The sequence below is a fragment of the Lactuca serriola genome, chromosome 4 (assembly GCF_051521515.1).
Source record: "Lactuca serriola cultivar US96UC23 chromosome 4, Lser_US96UC23_V15, whole genome shotgun sequence".
NCBI classification, from domain to species: domain Eukaryota; kingdom Viridiplantae; phylum Streptophyta; class Magnoliopsida; order Asterales; family Asteraceae; genus Lactuca; species Lactuca serriola.
In genome coordinates this window covers 1,634,015-1,656,479 of record NC_136411.1, presented here as the reverse complement: position 1 = coordinate 1,656,479, position 22,465 = coordinate 1,634,015, and positions in this window count along the sequence as shown.

Genomic DNA, 22,465 nt, shown 5'->3' with positions numbered 1-22,465 from the left:
TTGTCATGATCTCAGATGGCACATCTAGATCATATGTGGAGCATCAAGACATTGATGAATCATTTGGAATATTGATGGCTCATCAGAAACATTGTTGACTCATCGACAACTCTATGGCTCAACAGGAATACTTGGTGGCTCAACTCAATTCAATGGATCAACATGATCACATTGATGGTTTAACAAGACTACACATGGCACATCGTGTACAATGAAGGCACGTCTAAATGCTCAAAGGAACATGAATTTCGTCCATGGTCCGTCATGAACATGTGTTGGTACATCTGCAAGTTCAAGTCACAGTCCAACACTCAAGTAACAAATCAACTTAGTCAACAACACTTCTGGAAGTTGATGACATCTAAGAAGACAATTGAGCAACATGATGCTCATGTTGCTCATCACATTTTCAATGTTGATTAAGAAGGTTCAAGATTTATGAAGACTCATAACTTGGATGGAACCCTAACGAAATACTAACGGAATTGGAATATTCCATCCATTCTCCGTTAACTAGGGCAAATGTGTCAACTGATGACTAAGTCTTGATGACATGTCAGCACCTGGTTGGTCAAGCCATGTCATGGGCTTTTCCAAAACCTATAAATAGGCCCCTTGGGATCCATTATAAAGTTTCTCTTACTTGCTCATTTCAGATCATTGTGCACAATTGTTGTTTAGATTAATCTTTAGAGAGTCATTTGAGTGTTTTAGCTTGTCTATCATTCAAACACTTGTAACTGAATCTTGTTGAATATGAGACACTTTTGAATCATTGATCTGGAACATATAAAAAGCATTTTTATCATTAACTTGATGATTCACAACTCTTTATTTTCCGCATTACTTGCCACTTGACGATTCTGAAACTCTGTTTCAGTATTTTCAACACTTGTACTACTCTAGTCTAGGTTTACTGAATTTTTCTCATTTCTTCAGAAACCACCTTGATTAAACGAACTTATATGATTGATCTCTCCATTACTTTTCCAGTTTCTGTAAAAGGCTTACAAGGACTCAAGCATCTTTGGGTTCCTAAATCTGCTTAATTTTTGTAGGTTATACGTGACGAGCAGTTCGACAACGAATGGTACATTGATAGTGGCTGCTCACGTCACATGACAGGAAGAAAGGAAGAGCTGAGGGGGTTTCATGCTCTGAAAGATGGGGGAAATGTAAAGTATGGTAACAACTCGTTTGGAATGATCAAAATATATGGAATGATATCGAATGGAGATTTCTCAATACGAAATGTGGCTTATGTGGAAGGACTGCAACACAACCTGATTAGTGTTTCTCAATTAGTTGTGGGAACAGGCTTGAAAGTTTGTTTTGATGATGAAGGTTCTAAGATTATAGAGAAGGAAACTGTTGGGCTGAAAAGAGTTTTGATGTTGCGTCTTTTGGGCTCGTTAGATTAGCCTTTTATTCTCCGGTTTGGGCCTGTCCAACCGAGAGCCTTTTATGTATTGTATATAAGTTAAATGCTTGCATGCATATTAGGTTAAGATTCTAGAGATTATCGATATAGCGATTGATCAAGAGTACAATATTTTCCAGTAATCGTTCTTGTAATCTTCCAATCCTTTACAGTTGATGTTCTTAATCGAGCTCTTCTAAGGATTTTATTTAATCATTCGACACGTTTGATTCAAGCTGTTTGTTCTTATTATTGCGTTTTTACTGTTTTAAATTCATATACTTGTTCAAGATCTAATCGATCTTCTTAGATTAAAAGTTGTTTTAATCCCATCAATTGGTATCAGAGCAGGAGGCTGTGTAATCGATACACATCTTTTCTGTGAAAAAGATTTCCATTAGGGTTTTTCCGCAATCATTGATATTTATTGAGCCGTCATCTTAATTGACGTATCTTAGTATTTATTATTTTGCCCTAATCTGCTTTATTACAAGTCTGATCTTTGAACAGGTTTTTACGATCATTATGGACGCAACGCAATCAAACCCTATTAATATTTCCAACAGCATCGGTTCGACGACAAAGATTCCAATCTTGTACACCCATGACTATGAAGTATGGGCGCATCATTTCGAAGATTATGTGATTGGATCGGAGGACAATGGTTATCTCATATGGGAAGCCATCATCAGTGGACCGTTTTCTCATTCTACGACGTCCAGAATCATTAAGACGCAAAAAGAGTACAATGATCTGCTCAAGGACGTGACGAATATCACGCAAGATGAAAAAGACAAACTCCAGTGCAATATTAAGGCACTTAGGTTGATCAGATTCGCCCTTCAGTCCGACACATTCAGGCTGGTCAGCTCATGCACTACGGCGAAGGAAGTGTGGGATAGACTTCGCGAACTGTATTCCACAGACGAAGATCTTGAACATTCCATCCAAACCTTGCTTCTATCTGAATTTGGTGAATTCAGGCAAGGGGCCGAAGAAACTGTGACCCAGACGTTTGATCGCTTCAATCATCTTCTCAGCAAGATGATCAAACACGACATTGAAAGGAAGCTCATCGAACAAAAGGTTACTTTCTTGAACGGACTGCGATCTGAATGGAGAACAGTTGTTTCCACAGTCAAAGCCCATGAACAGTTTAAATCATATTCTTTGGCGAAACTGGTGGGTATTCTAAAGTCCCAAGAGAAGATTGTGGTTCAAGAGAAGAATGTTGTCTCCAGTCTTGGTTCGTTGGCCCTCCTATCTAAAAGTAAAGCTGTGGTGGAGGATGAAGAGCTCAACTTGGAAGAATATGACCTCTCAACTGAGGATTATGCCATGATGGTATCCAATCCTAAGAGGTTCATAAAGAAGAGATTCCCCAGCAACAAAAACCGAAACTGGCAGGGGAGTTATAGCTCAGAAAAAGCAAACAATGAACCGAAAGCTGAGGAGCCCAAAAAGGAACCGAAAGCAGATGGCGATTCCGAAGTAAGCTGTTTCTATTGTGGTGGCAAGAACCACTACGCTAAGGACTGTGTTCTTAAGAAGATGGCTGAAAAGGACAATGGAAATGATGAGGAAGCTGTGCTGCAGAAGAGATTGGATGAGTTGAGAAAGAAGAAGTCTACCGCTAACCCTTCTATTAATGCTCTTATTGTGCAGGGTTCGGTCAATGACGATGAGTTCGGTAGCACTGAAGTTTGGTCTACTGACTCAGAAGACGAAGAAGTGAGGAAGCCTACTCATGGAAAGGCATATGTGGCTAAGGAGGAAAGCAGTGGTGGAAAATGCTTCATGGTGACTGAAGTGTCTCAAATGAGGGGATACAACACCGATGGAGGAAGCAATGGACCGAAGGTGCAGGAGGATATGTGCTTTACGGCCAAACCACTCAGCCAGCAGTTCAATGAACTCGATGAACTGATAAAGAAGGTACAATCTGCTTTTATTTCATCTAAAGTACCACCATCCTCTTACGAGAAAGAACTAAGAAATATTAATACAAGAATTTCTCATTTAGATAGTAGCCTAACTCAAACTCGAGTCACCAATTCTAACCTGACTGATCAATTAAGCAGGGCGGCTTCGAAGAGTGAGGAGCGGCGAATGTGGATTGAGTTAAAAGAGTCGGAATTAATTAAAGTTAAAGACGAAAACATTTATTTGCAGAGAGACAATTTGAAATTGTTAAAACAACGAAATGTTTTTTGTTTAATAGCTAAACGTTTATATTCCAATATTACTCAACTTCACTTGGACTGTGAGATAGGTCAAAAGATCCATCGCATGATTTTGCCCTTTCTAGAATTTAAGGAGGATGAAATCGATGCCGAAGCCTACAATTGTGAGAGTGTGATATCGTCTGATGATGTCAATCCGACCTATATGTATGGACTGGACAAAATTGAGTCATTCATTAAGTCCAAAGACCACAAGGACATGCTCAAAAACCTTTTGGACGAAAATGACCGACTTAAACTGAGAACCGAAACCATGCAAAAATTTGACTCTCTAAACGCCAATGTAAGCTCAGAAAACAAAATCGATGTTGAAAATGCATCTGAGCTTAACGAGGACGAAAACATGAGTGAAATTTATGTGGAGGATACGGTTGACTGCTCAGAATTTGTTAAAAGCGAAACTGAAAACCACAAAAATCTTATTTCTGAAAACTCTGTGGAATTCGCTAGATTGTCCCAACAAAAGTCCCCGAAATTAGTAGAAAAGGCTGTTGTGTATCAAAAGGTCAGGACCACTCCAAATCAAGTATACAAGGTGACTGGAGTAACTGAACATCAAACAGCTGAACTCACAGCTATTGTTAACGAAGACAATGCTGATGGCTGTGATGAGTATTTCTGGGAAGCTCCTATTGATAATGGAAACGAAACCGTCGGCCTATCTCAAGGAACCTCTTGGATGAGAAAAGGGAGATATATACCTGAACCCTTGAACAAGCCCGATAATTTCAGTGAACCAAGCACCAGTGGTACCAAAGAAATTTCTCAAGAGGATGATCGTTTAGCAAAAGAAGACATTCCTTCAACACCTACAGCTCGAAGCGAAACTTCATCAGATACTCCTTCCACTTCCTCAGGGCAAACTGAATCTTCTTCAGATATTCCATCTGTTCCCTCTGCTCAAAGAAAAACTCCTGCAGTTCAAAAGGAATCAGTCAAAGTGACAGCAAAAACAAGAGCGAACGTTCATCATCAACCTAAGCAGATGAGGGATAAGAAGATAGAGAGGAACCAAAGATACAGGAAAAATCTTTCTGAAAGGAAACAATTCTGGCACTCCCAGAATGCATACTATACACACAAGGACAAGAATCTGAAGTATGAAAACAATCCTGTACGAAAGCCTGAAAGTTCCACTAACCGAAAGTCAAGGTTCGGTTCGCAAGAAGATACCAACCGAAAGTCAAGGTTCGGTCCACAAGAAGATACCAACCGAAAGTCAAGGTTCGGTTCACAAGAAAATACCAACCGAAAGTCAAGGTTCGGTTCACAAGAAAACACCAACCGAAAGCCAAGGTTCGGTTCTGAAAAGGACTTCGACCGAAACCAAAGGTTCGGTTCCAAGAACAACTCCAACCGAACACAAAGGTTCGGCTCTGAACTAAAAAGGGAACAAGACTCAAAGGTTAACCCCACCAACGATCAAAAGCAAAAGGGTCACCTAGAGTCATCAGCAAGGAAGACATCTCCATCCAAATCCAAATCCTCTCTTCCTAATTCTTCTCGTTCTTCTACTTCCAACCATTCATCTCCATCTTGCTCTAACGCTAATTCCGTTGGTTCTCAAAAACCTCATCCATCTGTTGAACAGAAGGGAAAGCAGAAGGTCGATGAATCCAAACCTGAGTCCAAAACGAACATCCCTAATGTCAATAAAATAAAAGTCTTTACCATTAAAAAGAAAGATGAAACAACTCTAATAAAACGAACATATCTAGTTGACATCTCTCTTACTATTCCTGTTCCCATGAAAAGCTCACATGGACCCAAGAAACTTTGGGTTCCTAAATCTGCTTAATTTTTGCAGGTTATAAGTGACGAGCAGTTTGACGAAGAATGGTACATCGACAGTGGCTGCTCGCGTCACATGACAGGGAGGAAAGAGGAGCTCTGGGAATACAGATCTCTTGCAAATGGTGGCAACGTTAAGTTTGGAAATAACTCTTTCGGCACCATAAAGGGTTATGGGATGATAACGAATGGTGATTTTACCATAAGGAAGGTGGCCTATGTGGAAGGACTTCAACACAACCTCATCAGTGTATCTCAGCTTGTCGGAGGTACAGGTCTCAAAGTTTCATTCGATGATGAAGGTTCTGAAATCATAGAGAAAAAGACAAAGAAAGTGATTCTGAAGTCAGAGCGAAAGGGTGAAATGTTTCCTCTGAACATGAAACCCATCAAAGGAAACCCAGCCATATGTCTGCTATCAAAAGCTCAATCCGACGAAAGTTGGTTGTGGCGCCGAAGACTCTCTCATCTCAATTTCAAAGACATCAACCGACTTGTCACTGGAGGTCACGTTAGGGGTCTTCCATTGCTCAAGTTTGACAGAGAGCATTTATGTGCTGCATGCGAAATGGGAAAGCAGAGTCGTCAAAGTCACCCATCCGTAATTAACACAAAAGTTGTTGAACCACTCGAATTGCTTCATATCGATTTGTGTGGTCCTTCATCTATTGAAAGCATCGGTGGTAGCAAGTACATTCTTGTTATCGTTGATGACTTCTCTCGATTTACATGGGTGTTCTTTCTAAAGCTCAAATCTGAAGCGACTCAAAAGCTGAAAGTGTTTATCAAGCAAATTGAAGTCCAGCTCAAGAAGGTCGTTCGAAACATCAGGAGCGACAATGGTCTCGAATTCAAGAACAGGGAGTTTGAAGAGTTTCTTGCAGAAAAGGGAATTAGTCATAATTTCTCAGCTCCCTACACACCACAGCAGAACGGGATAGTCGAAAGACGAAACCGATCTCTGTGTGAAGCTGCCCAAACTATGTTAAGTTTCGCTTCCTTACCTCTTTATTTTTGGGCTGACGCTATTTCTGCTGCTTGTTATACACAAAACAGGTCCTATCTCAACAAGCGATTCACGCTCACACCATATGAGATATTAAACAACAGAAAGCCCAACGTGAAATTTTTCCATGTGTTTGGCTCAAGGTGTTTCATCTTTAACTCTAAAGAACACCGCAACAAGTTTGATGTCAAAGCTGACGAGGGAATCTTTCTGGGTTACTCACTCACATCCAAGGCGTACAGGGTCCTAAACAAACGATCAAGAAGGATTGAAGAGACATACTATTTGACCTTCGACGATAACTACGTCAAGAAGCTACAGGCCATAGATGACACTGCCGTGGAAATATTTCCTCAAACTGGTCAAGTCACAGTCTCAATCGCCAATTTGTACGAGAAATTTCTGGAACTCTTTGATGAACCGGAAAAAGCTTCTCTCTCAGAAGCAGGTGCAGCTGACAACAAAATTGATCATATGAAACAAATTGTCGAAGATGCTGTGAAAAGAATGCATGAAGGAGAATCGCTCACTGATGAATCTCCAACCAACACTGCTTCTGTCGAGGGGGAGCCAAGTTCTCATGACGAGGGGGAGCTAAGCTCACAAGTCCAGGGGGAGCCAAGCTCTACTACTTCAACCGAAGGTCCTTCACCAACCGAAGGTGCCCCTCCAAACGAAGGTGCTTCAATGCCTGAAACTCCAGCACCACAAGAAACCCCTGAAACTCATGTTTCTCAAGACTCATCAATTGAGGGGGAGCATGATGATATGACGCTTGATGACGATAGCCAATCTGAGCCCGAAGAGATGATCAATGCTGAACCAGATCCAACCTTCGACCCGAATTACCCTCCTCTTACCAAATGGACCAGAGATCATCCTATCTCTCAAGTAGTTGGTGATGTATCTGATAAGGTCTTGACCCGATCTCAACTGAAGGCAAAACAGACATCTTTATTCTCAAAGGTAGAGTTTTGTATGTTTAACTCATTCGTATCAAAAGTTGAACCGAAGACAGTGAACACTGCCCTCGATCACTCTGATTGGGTTCAAGCAATGCAAGACGAACTGAACGAGTTTGAAAGGAACAAAGTCTGGCGCCTCATTCCAACTCCTCCAGATGCTTCGGTTGTTGGTCTTAAATGGGTTTTTAGAAACAAAATGGACAAGGAAGGTAATGTCATAAGGAACAAGGCTCGTCTGGTTGTCAAGGGATACTGTCAGGAGGAAGGGATAGATTACGAAGAGACGTTCGCTCCAGTAGCTAGGCTAGAATCGGTTAGAATATTTCTGGCCTATGCTGCTCACAAAAACTTTAAGGTCTTCCAAATGGACGTCAAGTGTGCATTTCTCAATGGAGAACTTGAAGAAACTGTGTACGTGGAGCAACCTCCTGGGTTCGTGAATGAAAAGTATCCAAATCATTGCTATATTCTGGATAAAGCTGTGTACGGCCTCAAACAAGCTCCGAGGGCCTGGTATCAAACGCTTACAAAATTTTTAAAGATGTCCAAATTCAAACAAGGTTCGGTTGACCCAACCTTCTTTCGCAAAAAGGAAGGTAACCACCTTATGATAGTTCAAATTTATGTCGATGACATCATCTTTGGCTCTACGAATCCCAGCTTAACAGCTGAATTCAGAAAGTTGATGGAGACTAAGTTTGAAATGAGCTCAATGGGTCCTATTAATTTTTTCCTTGGTTTAAATATAAGACAGGGACCCGAAGGCATCTTTATCAATCAGGAAGCTTACACAAAGACTCTCCTAGCAAAGTTTGGCATGATGGGAGACTCAAAAATCAAAGTCCCAATGGCATTCGGCACCAAGCTTACCCCTTCTCTAGACAAACCGGCTGTCGACATCACGCTCTATCGTCAAATGATAGGCTCACTGATGTATCTAACTGCTAGCAGGCCTGATATCATGTTTTCTGTGTGTTATTGTGCTCGATTTCAGGCTAACCCACGCGAACCTCACATGCTGGCAGTGAAGAACATCCTACGCTATCTCAAGCGAACCGCCTCCTTAGGTCTATGGTATCCATCCAATTCAGGCTTCTTCGTTCAAGCCTATTCTGATGCTGACCTTGGAGGATGTGGACTCGACCGCAAAAGCACAACTGGTGGCTGTCAATTTCTTGATGGGATGTTGGTCAGCTGGCAATCCAAGAAACAAACATGTGTGTCGCTGTCTACTGCTGAAGCGGAATACATTGCCGCTGCATCCTGCACATCACAAGTGATTTGGATCCAGAGTCAACTTCGAGACTATGGACTCAATATGAAGAAGATCCCACTATATTGTGACTCTGAAAGTGCAATTAGGATCTGTCATAACCCAGTGCAACACTCTAAAACCAAACACATAGCACTGAGGTATCACTTCATCAAAGATCATGTGGAAGATGGAAATGTCGAAGTTCACTTCGTAAGAACCACTGATCAACTGGCTGATGTCTTTACCAAAGCTCTTCCTGAAGCATCATTCAATAAAATATTGCAAGGGCTAGGTATGATGGAATCGGAGTCAGTACCTCACACTACCTCTCAAACTCAACAGTAAGAAGCGAAACCAACCGAACGTTCGGGTTCGGTTCAACCATCTGACTCGCTCATTACTTCAAAGGTAGTTTTTCTATGTTGTATATTTCCTGTACAATCTTGTTTTCCTTTGCGTTAAAAGTATTTACATCTTGTATATCTAAAATCCTTTGTTTTTCAAAATTTTGTGGTACCGAAACCAACCGAAGGTTCGGGTTCGGTTTTTCAAAATTTTGTGGAACCGAAACCAACCGAACGTTCGGGTTCGGTTTTTCAAAATTTTGTGGAACCGACACCAACCGAAGGTTCGGGTTCGGTTTTTCAAAATTTTGTGCAACCGAAACCCACCGAACGTTCGGGTTCGGTTTTCCAAAATTTTCTACAACCAATTCCAACCGAACGTTCGGGTTCGGTTTTTTTTTTTCACCAAAAATTTTTTTATCGTATTTTTTTTCTCTCTTTTATTTTTATTATCTATCACAAATCCAAAAATATTTTTCTTCTTTCGTGTGCTTATTTGTTTATGGGAATATATTTGATCTCTTACTTAAGTGTCCCTAGAAGCATGCTGCTGTATGTGTCCCAAGCCTCAAAAGATTTTGAATAATAGCCTTCATGACCTGGTATACACAAACCTTGTCTTCCCAATAAGGCTAACTCATTTATTCTAATCATGAGCTACCTCACTCTCTTCTCATATGAGTTCAGAGTCTCCTGCTTGGTCCTTATGTTCGCAGCAGAGGTACTATGTCTTCTTTCACCATCCTCATTATATTTCTCCATAACATCCGTTTCCTCACTGTAACCCTTGAGACTCTCAGAAACTACCACTGAGGTTTATGGTTACACAACATCTGCGTTTATGATCTTAGTTTCGTGCCACTACGAGCTGAGTGAAACCCAAAATTCAACACCAACGAATTGACGGTGACCAATTAACTTGATCAAGTTTTCACCAATGAATTGACGAATGTACCTTCATGAAATCTCCATTTTTTTTGCGTGATTCCAATGAAATTGTTACACACCATGACATTTCTTCCCAAGGGATCCAGTTTTAAATTTTTATCTGAGATTTCATATTAATCCAAGCCACTACAAAATCAACTCAAACCTACTTGTTCAACAGACTACACCGGTCTCACAAGTACTTTGTTCACATTCGTTCTTATATCAAGAATTGCACTGTTGAATCAAAGCGAAACCACCATTAATTAGCCTAATTAAAAGAAGCCTTTCAACATTTCTTAATAAATGTTTGATCGTAATTCAACGGGATTCCACATTAACACTTTGAGGTTCTTCTGGACCTTGAAGGAAGAGATTCGTGCCCGGGATCATCAGTTTCGTGTCCTTATGGACACCACAGATTATCCTAAAAAGAGTTGCTTTATTTCTTTTTTCTTTTACACTCTTTGCACGAAAATCACAGATTTTCCAAAATTCCGTTACTAATTATTTTACAGGCTGGATATTTACTGGATGCTTACAAATGATGTTGTGGTCAAAAATTAGACACGTGGATCATTAATTGGAAACAGCCGTTTAAAAGGGGATAAGACAAAAAGTTGCTGACTCGGCGGGAGTTAAAAGGATAGAAATTCAAACGACGGTAAAAAGGAGGGCGCGTGAATTTGAAACGGCTGCGCTTTTTCTGACACTTGAGGACGCGTGTGCAATGTCGAAGCGTCATATCTCTGAAGTTACAGGCGCGTGTGGAAATGGAAACGATTTCTTTCTCTGAACCGGCGCTTATTGGGCGGCGTGATCCTAGGAATCTGACACTCTCTCTCCTACGTGATCATCGCACGTCCCAACTGTCACCAATCAGTCACTCCAAAAACACCCGTTTCGTATTTCCATAAGAGATTTGAAACGATCTTTCTCTCTCCTATCACCTACTATAAAAACCCATCAACACCACCTTTTACCTCTTTACTGCCCCATAATTTCCAAAGCAAAAATACTTCCAAACTCTCTCCCGGTTATCTTCTTCTCCAAACCTGCAACAATGGCTGAATCCTCTTCCGTCCATGCTACTTCTCAGATTCTTCCAATCCGTCCTCAGCAATGCCTCGTGATTGATCTCAACCCACTGGCGTATGATTCTTATATGTCGCCGGTCATCGAATGTCTCAAATACTCCCAGCTTGCTCCTGCACTGTCACGGATTGAAACGGTGCCAATGGTGGCCTTATCTCAGGTCTACGCAACGGCTTACTACGACAAGGCCGTCGACAGGGTCTTTTTCGAAGTGGCGGAACACAAGACGTCGATTTCTCGTCCCCGCTTCTGCACCATGCTTGGGTTTGCTGCTGACCCATCGCGTGTTCACCCGGAGACGATTCCGGTTGGTATGCTCTACAACATGTTCTACAACATGGGCTACATGGAAGTTCTTACCTCTGTCGCAAGGTTCAAGAAGTCCTGCCTACCGCCCCAGTGGAATGGGTTATTTACAGTTCTCTTCAAGGGACTGTTAGAGAGGAGCTCAGGATCGGACGGGGCCAGTCGTCTTTTCCTGTCGATTATGTATGGGGTGTACAACGGGATCAATCTGGACTATGGGTTCGTCCTTTGGCAACAACTGATTCAGAGCCTCTCTTCCTCTTCCCGACACTCCGAGGTGTCGCTGGCCCGGTTCTGGATCTTGATCGCCAGATGGGCTATGGACAAGTTTAACGTTCCCACAGCCGACGGTGCACCGATGTCTTCTATTGGTACCTTTCATACCAAGAAGATCATCGTATCCGATGCATCGAAATTCTCCTTCATTGGCTCTATCCCGGAGTCGATGTATGCTGATGTGCCAGCAGATAGCAGATTGATCAGAACGATCAAGGAGTTTCGCCAAACTGGTCCGAGGGAACTGACACCGGACATGCTGCGATCAATTCATGATGCCGACAAACCGGTGGCCAGGGGCAAAAAGGGTGACAAGGGAAAGCAAGTGTCCAAAGCTCCAAAGGGACCTTCTCCAAAGAAGCGTAAACAACAGAAACCTGCTTCATCCCCACAACCGAAAAGGAGGAAGACCCAACCGAAGCGAAAGCTCCTCATACCCTCCTCTTCAAGCGAATCCGAAGGTGGGAGTTCGGACTCTGAGGGCTCACAAGGAGACGAATCTCCACAACGAGGCAACACACCCCCTCGGTCCCCAACCCCGGAGATGGAACTTCACCAATCCCCAGTTCCTTCCCCTCCACCCACAATACCTATTTCCATTCCCACCATAAACCCCTCTATTCCCCCAAACTCCATTCCTATCCCTCCACCCATATTCACCACATCAACCGAAACACCACCTATAACCGAAACCCCTCCCGTAACCGAACCTCCACAAACCGAAACTCATATCCCACCACCACCCGAAACTAACCCCCCACCCACTCAACCTGAACCAACCAAACCCACAACACCCCCAGCTTCACCACCACCTCAATCTCCAGAAGACGCCTCCGATGGCGGTGATCAATATCTTGGTGGTGATCACATGAACTTTGATTTCGTCTACTATAGTTCGTTTCAAGTTCAGAGTGATGAGGAGGATGATGCTCCAGTGACAAAGAGGCATCTTCGCGAGCTTAACGAGAAGGTCGATCAGCTTCTCGCCTCCTCTTCCAACCAGCAGTCATCTATGTCTGAAGCTGCCCTTCAGAAGATCGTTGACGCCTTCTCCAGGGCTCAACATGATTCTGTGGCCTCAGCTACTGCTGCTATAGACGCCTCCACCCGAGCCTGTGAGGCAGCGACCGAAAAAGTCGATAAACTATTCTCCGACGCTTCTGACCTGCTGAAGTCTCTGCAGGAAAGCGCCAATGCCACAAAGACAACTCTGGAACCGATTGTTCAGCAATTGGCCAAGTTCGTCTCGACGGAGTTGACTTCGTTCGCTACCCTCCGACAAAATATCAGCGACGACAACTCGGCACTCCGTGCCTCCATCGATGCCCGTCTGGCAAAACTACAAGAGGATCTTGCGGCAGAGAACTCTCTGATGGACGTTCTGGCGAGTAAAACAACTGCCCTAAAGGTCAAGAGCACGCAGCTTTCCAACTCCGAACAACAATTGGAAGCTCTTCGATCCGAAAGGGAGGTCATAAAGACGTGTGTTTCGGATGTCCACGCAGCTCTTTCAAACATCCTTGAGGCACACGACCCCATCCTTAATCATTCGGTGAGGCGCACCCTCGCTGAAAAGCTCTCCCCGGCCATGGACCTCTTAAGCAAAATTGAAGGCCTACCCAGTTTCGTGTCCATTCCGAAACAAGGGGGAGATGAGAAGAAAGGATCGAAACCACCTCCGTCCTCCAAAGCTACTCACACAACCGAACCACCCCCAACTGGTCATGCCTCGGGTTCGGGTGTGAAGAACAAAGGCAAACACATAGCAGAGGATGAAGATGAAGATGAAGATGAAGATGAAGACAAGGAGACCATTGCGGACATGTTAAAAAGAAAGAACAGTCGCAATGCTGAAGGTGATGCCAGTCGTGTGGCGCGTGAGGCTGAAGAAGCCGAACGAAAGCAAAAAGAAGCCCACGATCTCCTTGAGAGCCGAAAGTTGCTCTTCCCTGCCTGGACCAGGGATCGTTTGATAAAAGAGGCCATAGAGACTCCAAGCATACTGTGGCTCGAGCCGGTGATATCGTTCGACTGCAACAACACCATCGATTCGCAGTTCGATATGCCACTGACTCGAAAGGCGTTCATCTTCCACGCCTTCTCTAACATCTCTGAAGTCCCGCATCCGAACGATGAGCTTGACAGGGAGCTCATTGTCTTCTACCTGGAGGCCGCTCGCCCTCAATACCTTACATGGAGCGCCCAGAAGATTGTCAATGTTCGGGTGATGAAGCCTTTTGCCGTGGGGAGATTCACAAACGTCAAGTTCAAGCTTATCCGAGGATCTGCAAGAACTGCTCACATGATCTCTCTGGCGGATCTGCCCAATCTGAACCCTCATGATTGGATAGTCTTGTACAATATCCTGCTGACAAACGAAGCCGAATATGGTCCCATCTTAGACCATGTCAAAAGGATGCTGGCATGCTATATCATGGAGGTGGCCCTAATGGATCAGGAGGTTGCCACAGTTTTTAAGAAGAAACCAAAAGTCAAGCCTGTGGGATCGGCCAGTGATCTGAATCAAATGCAAATGGGCAAGATAGATTCGAGGCGAAACTCTGTGATGTTCACTAGAGCCGAAGGACAGAAATGTCTCTTCGCTTTAGCTGACAAACATCTTTACACTACAACTTGCTTGGAGCACATCTTATTCATCATCAAGCAGTGTAAAGACAATTCGGATGATGATATCAAGTACTTCAATGATATGATCAATTGGTACATCCGGTTTAGACAGACCATCCTTTCCATAACCAAGTGTCTGTTTAGTACCGTGAAGAAGAAGGTACCAGCTTCAGCCGCCGGCCCAAGTAGGAAGTGAAGGTCTCGCTCCAAATTGACGCAAAGGGGGAGATTGTTGGGCTGAAAAGAGTTTTGATGTTGCGTCTTTTGGGCTCGTTAGATTAGCCTTTTATTCTCCGGTTTGGGCCTGTCCAACCGAGAGCCTTTTATGTATTGTATATAAGTTAAATGCTTGCATGCATATTAGGTTAAGATTCTAGAGATTATCGATATAGCGATTGATCAAGAGTACAATATTTTCCAGTAATCGTTCTTGTAATCTTCCAATCCTTTACAGTTGATGTTCTTAATCGAGCTCTTCTAAGGATTTTATTTAATCATTCGACACGTTTGATTCAAGCTGTTTGTTCTTATTATTGCGTTTTTACTGTTTTAAATTCATATACTTGTTCAAGATCTAATCGATCTTCTTAGATTAAAAGTTGTTTTAATCCCATCAGAAACAAAAGTTGTTCTTTTTAAGTCTCCTAAGAAAGGCGAAATATATCCTCTAAATTTGAATCTGATAAGAGGAAAACCTGTTGTCTGCCTACTAACAAAAGCTCACTCCGAAGATAGTTGGCTGTGGAACAGACGAATTTCGCACCTAAATTTCAAGGATATCATCAAGCTCGTGCTTGGTGATCATCTGCGAGGACTTCCTTTTTTGAAATTTGATAAGGATCATTTATGTGAAGCATGCGAAATGGGGAAGCAAAGTAGGAAAAGCCATCCCACTCGAGTAAACACGAAAATCATCGAATCCTTAGAACTTCTACACATAGACCTGTAACATCCAGAGTTTCGGGTATGATTTAATTTTAATTATTTATTCAAGAAAAAGGAGGGACTCGACGAGGTGTTGCCACGACTCGTCGAGTAGGTGAGGAAGTTTTCACGAATCTTCGCGACCAGACTCGACGAGTCGGGCATATGACTCGTTGAGTCTGCGCTGGCAATTGGAACCCTAATTATCAGGTTTTAGAGCTTATTTAAGGGCACTCATAGCCTCACATTGCGGCTATCCTTACCCTGGAGAAACCCTAAATCATCCTTGAGAGCTTAGAGAGTAAAGAAGAGCCATCTTGAGCATTTTGGTGTGTCATTTCTAAAGAGAAGATGAGATTCTAGCAAGAGGGACTAGAGGGGGTTGATGTACTGAGGTTATGAAGCCTGGAGCTTCACTTTAAGGTAACAAATCGGACCATTTCTCCTGCTTGATGTTGATTTCATGAATCTAGGGTTTCTTAACTATTCTCTTTAGAGGTTTATGGAATGTTTGAGGTCCCAATGTGGAATAAGCCTTAGATCTGGACCATGGGAGGTCCAGAGAGTCCCTTATGTTCAGCTTTATGTAGTCACATAGAGAGTTTGAGCCTAGGTTTCCATTTAGATGGCTATTTCTTCATTTATGGATCTAATCATGATGCATGGACATAAAGTTTGGACCTTTACGTTATTATTGGGACTAGAAAGGATAGATCTATTGAGTAGAGCATCAGATATGACCTTAGGAAGCCATTTGAAGTTGAGCATGGATTTGACTTGCCGAGTTGTATGAACAACTCGACGAGTCGAGTCGAGTTGTCCCGAGACTGTGAATCTAGAGAGTGACCCGCCGAGTTAAGTGAGTGACTCGGTGAGTCAAAAGAGAATCAGAGGAGTAGAGTTCACGACTGGACTCGCCGATTCGTTGAGACAACTCGACGAGTCTGGTCAAGGTTGACTGTTGACCTCTTTGACTTTTAGGGTTTTGGTCAACAATTGTACTTTTGGATCAGGAAGGGGTAAAATGGTCTTTTACCCTTATGTGGGATTGTAGAAAGGGGTGTAGTCTAGCCTTGAGAGCCGTTAATGATTGAAATAATTACTTTATGTGATTAGGCGGGGCTAGGTCGTTGTTTTGAGGTTTAGAGATACCGAGTTGTGATTTTCTGAGACATTCCCGAGCTGAGTCTTCTCACTATACGTTACCCTGAGTGGTAGTTATGTGTGACCGGAGAGTCTTATGTGCTTACATTGAGTATTATGTTATATGTGATATGCTATGCATCATGTCTTTGTGATTTAAGCAATGCGGAGTTTATAGACCGGACCGGAGGGTCCAACGATATAGACCGGACCGGTGGGTCCTACGATACGAAACTGGAGGGTTCCGTTGAGATACACCGACCGGAGGGTCATATCGTAGCCTTGAGTGGCGTATGTGTTGTATGTGGTGTTTTTGGGAACTCACTAAGCTTCGTGCTTACAGTGTTTTGTGTTATATGTTTCAGGTTTTTCTCAGGGTCACGGGACAGCACCGGCTCGATTGTACACACCAGAGGAAGAGTTTGTTTTGAGGATCCTGGTTTATTAATTGATGGAACAAAAGAGTCATGTATTGTAATTAAAAAAAGTAGATTTTTATGAAAAGTGTTAAAGAGATAAACTATTTTAAATGAAAATTTTGATATGAAAATTTCGGTGTTACAAGTTGGTATCAGAGCCTTGGTTTGAGGGATTCGGATGCACCTTCGGGTAAATCTGGACTCAAACTGAGGTAGTAAGAAAAGTTTTCAAAGAAATGATTTTCTAAAAGTGAATAAGAGTTAAAAGGGAAAACGAGAAAGAGCAGTGTGTACAATCAGCTAGAGCCCGAACGGTGATTTCCCAAAATACCCTTACTTTTGTGTTATGAGATGTTTATGATAAATTTTATGAGATATTATGCATGCTAGAGACAGGCTAGGTATTTCATATCTTAGGACTAGAGTGGCCTGATTTGTGATGCCTTAGCCTAGGAGTTGCTGTTATATGTGTTGTGCTTTCGAGTATGTGATGAGTGAGAGTATTCAGTTAGAATACTTTCAGGGGATTTGAGTAGAGGAATAATCTAGGAGAGATGCCTAGATGAGTATTGTGGTGCTTATCGAAGGAATAGTTAGAACCCACGAGGGGTAGAGTTACAGAGTTCGGTGGTACTTTTGAGAATGAGCAGAGCAAGTGGAGTTATCACCCAGAGTGAGTTCTATGTACTCTTCGATGCCCGAATCACTACTAGAAAAACAGCCTTTTACGACGCGCAATGTGTGTCGTAAAACGCTCAGACGACGCGCAAATGCGTGTCAAGGAAGGCCATGTCATAACGAGAGACGACATGCTTTTGCGCGTCGTCTATTTACGACGCGCATTTACGACACGCATTTATGTCATGCATTTACGACGCGCAGTTATGACACACAATGCGTATCAAGGAAGGCCCTGTCATAAAGGAGGACGACATGCATTTGCGTGTCGTAACCTTACGAGGCGCGTGTTTATGACACGCAATGCGTATCAAGCAATCCCCTGTCGTAAAGAAAGATGACACACATTTTTGCGTGTCATAATTTTAAATGTATTTAAAATTATATATTTTTGATAGATTTACTAATTTTCAAATTAAATAACACATTAAAAGTCTCATCATACAAAATAAAATACCATAAACAATAAATATTATTCATTTCCCTAATATGTCAAATACAAATAATCATTCCAATAGTAAGTAAATGTAACACGTTGCTAACATTACATAAAATTTATTATGGAAAACAAAACATGTACAACATTAAAAGAAACCCATGACTAAATTCTCCTTTGAAAATTTCCTTTCTAAGAGAATAACCTGAATGCAGGAACTTTGTGAGGCTGCAAGGCATGGAAGGAGGTTGTTAGAGCTGTCAGAACCTGCACATGTTTCTTCCTTATCTTTGTTTAACTTTTTTTTCCTGCTCAACAAACATAAATGTTGATTAGATTCATTATGATTCTCAATAGGAGAGATATATGAATGGATAGTAGGGGATTATATATGATCTCAATTTATCTAACAAATAAAAGAAGGGTCGTATGATCTTAACCTTAACAACCTTGCATTCAACTAGATGAATTAGCCTCATCATACAAACAATTAATAATTACAACACCTGATATGATGGAATATGTAATTGGACCTTAACGTGGGGTGTGGTTTACAATTATTTAAAGCACCTTCCCATGCGACTCTTAATTATGTGGCTAACACGCTACCAGATGTAACTAAACATGACCAGGTTTGTATAATAAAACCAAAAGTAAAATTAGAATTTTACCTCTTCCTTACATGTTTTGAATTTTGTGCACTCTAGTGGAAGTTCCTGTATGTATAGTGCATCTCATTAAGTCACTAATTCACTATATATATATATATATATATATATATATATATATATATATATATATGTTTTTAAATGCAATTGATAAATATGAACCTTTACCTACCTAAATATATAAGATTATCTCTTTGCGTAGCCTACAGAAAATAAGACAATGAATCAAAACCTTATAGTTATCCCTACATATCAACTTAGTTGTTCAATAACATTTATTAGAAGAAATGACCTGAAGTAAATCAAACTGAACTCTCCCTTCCAATGTAACTTCTTTACTTTCCCTTGTACCATACTGTCTACAATGTAAAACCAATATTGGAAAAATTCAGCATCATGAAGACCTTTCTTTATCTTAATACAAAAAAAGTTAGTTATGTTTAATTCTGAATTTTGCTGTCAAAACCTATAAAAAAATCAAACCCATATCATAAGAACTAAAACTTAAGCTGGTTAATATATTGTTGGGCTGAAAAGAGTTTTGATGTTGCGTCTTTTGGGCTCGTTAGATTAGCCTTTTATTCTCCGGTTTGGGCCTGTCCAACCGAGAGCCTTTTATGTATTGTATATAAGTTAAATGCTTGCATGCATATTAGGTTAAGATTCTAGAGGTTATCAATACAGCGATTGATCAAAAGTATAATATTTTTCTGTAATCGTTCTTGTAATCTTCTAATCCTTTACAGTTGATGTTCTTAATCGAGCTCTTCTAAGGATTTTATTTAATCATTCGACACGTTTGATTCAAGCTGTTTGTTCTTATTATTGCGTTTTTAACTGTTTTATATTCATATACTTGTTCAAGATCTAATCGATCTTCTTAGATTAAAAGTTGTTTTAATCCCATCAATTGGTATCAGAGCAGGAGGCTGTGTAATCGATACACATCTTTTCTGTGAAAAAGATTTCCATTAGGGTTTTCCGCAATCATCGATATTTATTGAGCCGTCATCTTAATTGACGTATCTTAGTATTTATTGTTTTGCCCTAATCTGCTTTATTACAAGTCTGATCTTTGAACAGGTTTTTACGATCATTATGGACGCAACGCAATCAAACCCTATTAATATTTCCAACAGCATCGGTTCGACGACAAAGATTCCAATCTTGTACACCCATGACTATGAAGTATGGGCGCATCATTTCGAAGATTATGTGATTGGATCGGAGGACAATGGTTATCTCATATGGGAAGCCATCATCAGTGGACCGTTTTCTCATTCTACGTCGTCCAGAATCATTAAGACGCAAAAAGAGTACAATGATCTGCTCAAGGACGTGACGAATATCGCGCAAGATGAAAAAGACAAACTCCAGTGCAATATTAAGGCACTTAGGTTGATCAGATTCGCCCTTCAGTCCGACACATTCAGGCTGGTCAGCTCATGCACTACGGCGAAGGAAGTGTGGGATAGACTTCGCGAACTGTATTCCACAGACGAAGATCTTGAACATTCCATCCAAACCTTACTTCTATCTGAATTTGGTGAATTCAGGCAAGGAGCCGAAGAAACTGTGACCCAGACGTTTGATCGCTTCAATCATCTTCTCAGCAAGATGATCAAACACGACATTGAAAGGAAGCTTATCGAACAAAAGGTTACTTTCTTGAACGGACTGCGATCTGAATGGAGAGCAGTTGTTTCCATAGTCAAAGCCCATGAACAGTTTAAATCATATTCTTTGGCGAAACTGGTGGGTATTCTAAAGTCCCAAGAGAAGATTGTGGTTCAAGAGAAGAATGTTGTCTCCAGTCTTGGTTCGTTGGCCCTCCTATCTAAAAGTAAAGCTGTGGTGGAGGATGAAGAGCTCAACTTGGATGAATATGACCTCTCAACTGAGGATTATGCCATGATGGTATCCAATCCTAAGAGGTTCATAAAGAAGAGATTCCCCAGCAACAAAAACCGAAACTGGCAGGGGAGTTACAGCTCAGAAAAAGCAAACAATGAATCGAAAGCTGAGGAGCCCAAAAAGGAACCGAAAGCAGATGGCGATTCCGGAGTAAGCTGTTTCTATTGTGGTGGCAAGAACCACTACGCTAAGGACTGTGTTCTTAAGAAGATGGCTGAAAAGGACAATGGAAATGATGAAGAAGCTGTGCTGCAGAAGAGATTGGATGAGTTAAGAAAGAAGAAGTCTACCGCTAACCCTTCTATTAATGCTCTTATTGTACAGGGTTCGGTCAATGACGATGAGTTCGGTAGCACTGAAGTTTGGTCTACTGACTCACAAGACGAAGAAGTGAGAAAGCCTACTCATGGAAAGGCATATGTGGCTAAGGAGGAAAGCAGTGGTGGAAAATGCTTCATGGTGACTGAGGTGTCTCAAATGAGGGGATACAACACCGATGGAGGAAGCAATGGACCGAAGGTGCAGGAGGATATGTGCTTTACGGCCAAACCACTCAGCCAGCAGTTCAATGAACTCGATGAACTGATAAAGAAGGTACAATCTGCTTTTATTTCATCTAAAGTACCACCATCCTCTTACGAGAAAGAACTAAAAAATATCAATACAAGAATTTCTCATTTAGATAGTAGCCTAACTCAAACTCGAGTCACCAATTCTAACCTGACTGATCAATTAAGCAGGGCGGCGTCGAAGAGTGAGGAGCGGCGAATGTGGATTGAGTTAAAAGAGTCGGAATTAATTAAAGTTAAAGACGAAAACATTTATTTGCAGAGAGACAATTTGAAATTGTTAAAACAACGAAATGTTTTTTGTTTAATAGCTAAACGTTTATATTCCAATATTACTCAACTTCACTTGGACTGTGAGATAGGTCAAAAGATCCATCGCATGATTTTGCCCTTTCTAGAATTTAAGGAGGATGAAATCGATGTCGAAGCTTACAATTGTGAAAGTGTGATATCGTCTGATGATGTCAATCCAACCTATATGTATGGACTAGACAAAATTGAGTCCTTCATTAAGTCCAAAGACCACAAGGACATGCTCAAAAACCTTTTGGACGAAAATGACCGACTTAAACTGAGAACCGAAACCATGCAAAAATTTGACTCTCTTAACGCCAACGTAAGCTCAGAAAACAAAATCGATGTTGAAAATTCATCTGAGCTTAACGAGGACGAAAACATGAGTGAAATTTCTGTGGAGGATACGGTTGACTGCTCAGAATTTGTTAAAAGCGAAACTGAAAACCACAAAAACCTTATTTCTGAAAATTCTGTGGAATTCGCTAGATTGTCCCAACAAAAGTCCCCGAAATTAGTAGAAAAAGCTGTTGTGTATCAAAAGGTCAGGACCACTCCAAATCAAGTATACAAGGTGACTGGAGTAACCGAACATCAAACAGCTGAACTCACAGCTATTGTTAACGAAGACAATGCTGATGGTTGTGATGAGTATTTCTGGGAAGCTCCTATTGATAATGGAAACGAAACCGTTGGTCTTTCTGAAAGAACCTCTTGGATGAAGAAAGGGAGGTACATACCTGAACCCTTGAACAAGCCTGATAATTTCAGTGAACCAAGTACAAGTGGTACCAAAGAAATTCCTCAAGAGGATGATTGTTTAGCAAAAGAAGACATTCCTTCAACACCTACAGCTCGAAGCGAAACTTCATCAGATACTCCTTCCACTTCCTCAGGGCAAACTGAATCTTCTTCAGATATTCCATCTGTTCCCTCTGCACAAAGAAAAACTCCTGAAGTTCAAAAGGAATCAGTCAAAGTGACAGCAAAAACAAGAGCGAACGTTCATCATCAACCTAAGCAGATGAGGGATAAGAAGATAGAGAGGAACCAAAGATACAGGAAAAATCTTTCTGAAAGGAAACAATTCTGGCACTCCCAGAACGCATACTATACACACAAGGACAAGAATCTGAAGTATGAAAACAATCCTGTACGAAAGCC